This window comes from Euleptes europaea, chromosome 2 (assembly GCF_029931775.1).
Source record: "Euleptes europaea isolate rEulEur1 chromosome 2, rEulEur1.hap1, whole genome shotgun sequence".
Lineage (NCBI taxonomy): Eukaryota > Metazoa > Chordata > Lepidosauria > Squamata > Sphaerodactylidae > Euleptes > Euleptes europaea.
The window spans coordinates 124,340,915-124,347,309 of record NC_079313.1 but is presented as its reverse complement, the minus strand read 5'-3'; positions in this window follow the sequence as shown (position 1 = coordinate 124,347,309).

The following is a 6,395-nucleotide window of genomic DNA, read 5'->3' as shown; positions in this document are numbered from 1 at the left end:
CCACCTTCCAGAGCAGCCATTTTCTCCAGGGGGACTGATATATGTAGTCTGCAGATCAGCTGTAATTCTGGGGGATTGCCAGGTCCTACCTGGAGGTTGGCAACCCAACAAGGAAAAAAAATTAAACCTCTTCCCCATTACCAAGGTCTCCTTTGAGATTCTCCTTTTGTTGATACCTTTTAGGGACAAATTGCAGGTTTGGCATTTCAGTAAAACGCCAACATCCCATATAGGTTTGGCCTGTAATAATTCCCTCAAGTCTGAAACCAGGCGAGGCCAGCAGCCTTGGAGGTGGCGAAATTCCACCATTCCCCTCCGGCGGCTTCCCAGTGAGGTCCTTTGAGACGTCAGTAGGGATTTCTATTCAGTAGAGATTTCTGTTGTGGGAAGGCAAGGTTGAAAAGGCCTGTTCTTAGATACATTCAAGATTAAATTGCAAAATAATGTTGTGGTTTAAATTCCAGAGGAGTTGCCCTGTTAACTCTGCAACAGCCAGCGTAACAAAGAGTCTTGCGGAACGAATTTTCATGAGTCAGAGCTCAATGTTGTATTGTAAGGCCATTTTTTGTCATTACTTTGTAGTAGTTTCATAGGGTGGCCCTGTTGGGTCTGCGGTAGAAAAGCTAGAATTTCAGTCCCAACAGCACCTTAGAGACGAACAAGACTTTCGGGGTATAGGTTTTTGAGAGCTCCTTTCGTTAGATATGCCTGATGAAGGAAACTTTGAATCTCGAAAGCTTATACCCCCCAACATCTTGTTGGTCTCTAAGTAGGGTTGCCAACCTCCAGGTACTAGCTGGAGATCTCCTGCTATTACAACTGATCTCCAGCCGACAGAAATCAGTTCCCCTGGAGAAAATGGCCGCTTTGGCAAATGGACTCTATGGCATTGAAGTCCCTCCCCTCCCCAAACCCGCCCTCCTCAGCCTCCGCCCCCAAAACCTCCCGCCAGTGGCAAAGAGGGACCTGGCAACCCTATCTCTAAGGTGCTCCTGGCCCGAAATCTAGCTGTTCTGCTTTTTAGTAGGCAGAGTGGTAAGCTGCAGTACTGCAGTCCAAGCTCTGCTCACAACCTAAGGTCGATCGTGACGGAAGTCGCTTTCAGGTAGCCGGCTCAAGGTTGACTCAGCCTTCCATCCTTCCAAGGTCGGTAAAATGAGTACCCAGCTTGCTGGAGATAAAGGGAAGATGACTGGGGAAGGCACTGCCAAACCACCCCGTAAACAAAGTCTGCCTAGTAAATGTCGGGATGTGACGTCACCCCATGGGTCAGGAATGACCCGGTGCTTGCACAGGGGACCTTTACCTTTACTTTTACAATAAATACCACAGCAAAAACAGCCACCCTTAACTACATGTGAGAGCAGCCAGGAATTTCCTCGGTCATGTAGAAAGAGGGGAGTTTGTGAGGGGAAGAGGTATGAAAGTTAAAAATGGGGGTACGCAGAAAAAGACCCCTCCCCCAAAAGGCTTATCTCTCCAACTCCATGCCTTTTTCTCCCAGAAAAAGGGGATCCAATACCAGAAGTGACCCTGCCCGAAAGGAAACTAGCTAGGTAGGCCATGGAAGAGAAAAGATTCAAAAGGCTCGCTGACCTTTTGCATTTAATATCAGCCTCTTCAAGTCCCTATGTGCCTTGTGCAGTTTAGTGCTTGAAGCACATGGACTTGCAAATTACCCTCCCATCTAGTGAAGGGATTTGTGCCTTTGGTATGCATCCCTGGTACATAATCTCATTTAAAGACTTGTAACAATAGTTGCATTGTCTAGAGCCAAGGAGCTGGGCAGCAGCAGAGTCATTCCAGGGAAATAATCAGATTGGGTGTGAAATGCAGGAGAGGGCAATACTACACTACCTCTCTGTTAACTATGGCACCTCGCACATTTCCTGAATTGCCGGCTTTCCATTTTAAAAAAAATGAAAAATCTCCACCCCGTTTCCTTATGAAGACACAAGAAAAACGGCAGGCAGTATTCCACCAAGGCTGAGCGAGTCTGTTAATGATAGGACATTTTTGGACGTCATTAATTCTTATTGTTGCCATAAGTTGGAAGCAACACATTCCACCAAGAGCTCATTACGAAATAAACCTTCTACCAGTTCCTGGTATTATAGCCTACAAAAGCAATTGAGAAATGTTTTGGCCCTTCACTTTTATTTTTTTTGCAAAAAAGAAATTCACTAAACTAACTTTAAACATGTTAGACTATTTGTTTTCTGCCATGCTGCATTGATTGAGAGCCAGTGTGGTACAGTGGTTAGAGTGAAGGACTAGGCTCTGGGAGACCCAGGTTCAAATCCCTACTCCGCCATTACAGTTGCCAACCTCCAGGTAATAGCAGAAGATCTCCTGCTATTACAACTGATCTCCAGCCAATAGAGATCAGTTCACCTGGAGAAAATGGCTGCTTTGGCAACTGGATTCCATGGCATTGAAATCCCTCCCCTCCCCAAACCTCGCCCTACTCAGGCTCTGCCCCCAAAATCTCCCGCCAATGGTGAAGAGGGACCTGGCAACCCTATCCGCCATGGAAGCTCATTGAATGATCTTGGGCCAGTCTTTTCTCTCAGCCCAACCTACCTCGCAGGGTGGTTGTTGTGAGGACAAAATGGAAGAAAGCCATGTACACCACTCTGAGCTCCTCGGAGACAGGATGGGATAAAAATATACAGTTAGGGAAAAAAAATTAGACATCCCTCTCTCTGCCACTGTTCAACTATGGTCCTGCCTAAGATCAACTTTGGCATACTCAGCTCTTCTTAAAACAGATCCCTTATGTGGGAGTCAGAGAGCTTCCCTGAGGCACAAGCAAACCCGGAAGAAGCTCCTGAAAACTCATCCCATTTGTGACCTCCTTTGAAACTCTGGTCCCATTCCATTTGCCTAATCCCCAACCCATTTGCTGCCTGGGGAATTAATTTTGCATGCAGATGACCCTAATGAGCCACTGGCATGAGTTTACTCAATTTGCATGGAGATTACAGCAGCAACCGCATGCATCCCTGCACCCATGCATGCATGCATGCATGCGGGACAAGTCACCACAGAGGGGATGGCCATCTCATTAGCTTGACAATATCAACCTTTCTTTTTCTAAGAGATTTGCCTTCTTCGCCTGCTTACATCTGCACGCGGAAGACTGGAAAGTGGATTTTCAACAACAACAAAAAGCAAAGATACTGGAAGAGACAACAAAATGAAATGTTGTCGAGCTGATCACGCAGCCCGAGTAAAGGCATTGCTCTGCCCTGGGTGTTTGTAATCTCTCGACAGGATCTCTGACAACAGCTGCCAGCAGGTGAGATATTGCTTCATCCTGGAGGAGACCAAGAGAGGGCCAAAAGGAAGGCAGGAAAGAAGAAAAACTGGTTTCCTCTCTGCCTGGCTGGGATGAGATCATGGATCGGTAATATTCCCAGCAAACTGGCTTTGCTACATGGGCCGCCTGAGAAGAGAGAAGAATTTTGCACGCTAGCGTTACCAAGGCAGGTCTTTCCCTATAAACTGGAAAACACAGGAAAGAAGAACGAATACACACACTCCTTTTATTTATGTAACACATGGGAAAGAAGAATGAACACACTCACTCCTTGTATTTATGTAACTTCTTGTAACCCTGACCTAGATTTAGGGTTGCCCACAGATATAGGCCTGGAGATCTCCCAGAATTACAACTGATCTCCAGACTACAGAGATCAGTTCCCCTGGAGAAAATGGCTGCTTTGGTGGAATCTATGGCATTGTACCCTGCTGAGGTCCTTCCCCTCCCCAAACCCCACCCTCCCTAGGCTCCAGCCCCCAAATTTCCAGGAATTCCTCAATCCAGATCTGAGAACAGTACCTAGAGGCCTGCATTAGCCAGATCTGGGAAACTAAGCAGTGTTGTCTGCGGTTAGAACTTGGATAGGAGACCCTCAAGGAAGCCCAGGGTCGCTACGCAGAGGCAGGCAATGGCAAACCATCTCTGTCCATCTCTTGCCTTGTAAACCCTATGGGGTTGCATTAAATTGGCTGCGACTTGATGGCACTTCACACCACCATTTATTTACTTTATGTATAGTCCACCTTTCTCTCTGAGGCTTGAGGCAGTTTACACCGTTTAAAACAACCCAATAGAAACAATAATAATCCATACATGCCTTTTTAGGACAACGATCTGAAAACCATTTACGGATTACAGTTCTCCCACATCCTTTCAAGATTATTTTGCAGCCACCATGGTGGCTAGAAACATGTTAGCAAACAAATCAGCATTCCCAAAATTATAACAAAAGTCTGGCCACACCGGTAACCGTCCCCCAAATCATTAGGCCAATTTTTTTTTTTGCATGCTACCGTGTTAGATTTGCTTTCTTGGCCAACATTCAATAAGGAACTCAGCCAAGCAAGTTAGGAATAAATTAGCAGCAGCAGGTTGTCTTGTGACAGAAGTCTATCGGCCAGCTTTCCATTCCAGGTTTTGCCCAGATGCCTGGCCAATGCACCTGCAAACCGAACTGCTGGGGATGATCTGGAGCCATGTAGGGAGGCTAAAAATGGGCAATGTTTTGGGGCAGGAGATTTAGGTCCACCTGTACTTCAAATAATCCACTTTCATAACATGCTTATTATGCCAGATAAACTCTTGGGCTTCCACAGCCAGTGACCTGATTCTGAGTCTTCGAATCATTGCATAAAAAGGCATGAAAGGCAGCCACAAGAGGGAACAAGCAAAGTGCCGTATATATGTTTTCTGGAGAAGGAAGTCATATCTCCAGAAATTCAGATGAGAAGCATCAGGGATACAGTCAAACATTTGGACCATGCCAGGAAAAAAAATCTCCTTTTATAAAAAGCAGTATCTTTCCCTTACTGTGATTGATCTTAGCCAGCTAACTGGTTCATCTATCGGGTGGTATATAATACAAACAATACAAGCCAATATCACAGACTCTTAAACTTCTCAAAAAACATAAAACAATAAATAAAACATGCCAGGAGGAAAAAGAAACAGCAATCTAAAGAACTATGGCTTGGGCTCAAGTAAGAGCCAGCAACGAGAGCCAGCAACTCAGTCATTAAAAGCCCAGGAAAATAGAATTTGTTTGTCACGCAACAATAGAAACATTTGAATGTAAGAAGTGCCTTGCTGGATCAGACCAAGAGTCCATCTAGTCCAGCATCCTGTTTCACAAAGTGGCCAAACAGGGCATAAAGGCCAAGGCCACCCCCTCCCGCCCGATGTTGCTTCCTGGTATTGGTATTCAATTTTGGATGTGAAAATTCCCTTTAGTTTTCATGGCCAGTAGCCACTGATCCTTTGTGGTTAGTCTGGAGAGAGTATTTTGCAGGCAGCAAGATACCACCCTAAAGAAGAATCCTCTCCAGTTACCAGCCTCTGAAATAGAGGTCATCCAGTGTAGGTCCTCACACACAGGCTTCAAAGATTTGGCTGGTTCTCTTGGGAGAAGGCCTTTCCTTCAAGTAGCTTGGTCCCCAACTGGTTGTGATTCCTCACCACCAACAGGCCCAGTTTCCCCATGGGATGTGAGATGTCATAATTCCGCTGTACCCTGCGTTGGTCAGGCGGCACCTGGAGTATTGTGTGCAGTTCTGGAGACCTCACTTCAAAAAGGATGGGGACAGGATCCAGCGGGTGCAGAGGAGAGCCATGAGGATGACCAGGGGCCTGGAGACCAAGCCCTACGAGGAAAGGCTGAGGAGGTTGATGGGGGACATGACTGCTCATTTTAAGCATTTGAAGGGATGTCACTTAGAGGAGGGCAGGGAGATGTTCCTGTTGGCAGCAGAGGATAGGACTTGCAATAATGGGTTTAAATTGTGGGCAGAAAGGTACCAGCTGGATATTAGGGAAAGAATGTTTACAGTAAGAGTTGTTCGACACTGGAATCGGCTACCTAGGGAGGTGGTGAGCTCCCCCTCACCGGCAGCCTTTAAGTAGAGGCTGGACAAACACTTGTCAGAGATGCTCTAGTCTAGGCTGATCCTGCATTAAGCAGGGGGTTGGACTAGATGGCCTATATGGCCCCTTCCAACTCTATGATTCTATGATTTACATAGGCTAGCTCTATATAACCCAATGTGTAGGTGGACCGTTCCCTTTTTAAAGCAATGAAGTATGCAAATGGGACCAGTGAAAGATTTGGGTAGGAAAAGCTGTCCCAACTAACCATGTTTTGTCATTACGTGTGACTCAGGCCAGGCTAAGGCCAACACACTGGTAACCACCCTGAGCCTGGTTTTGGCTGGGAAGGGCGGGCTAGAAACTTATTATATAAATAAACCACCCTCAAATGGATAAATAGCCATTTCTTCATGCAGCTTGTAGAATTAGTGCAGAATCGTTTGCAATCTAATGTGGCAGTTCCAAGTCTGAACTGGATCTTCTCTGT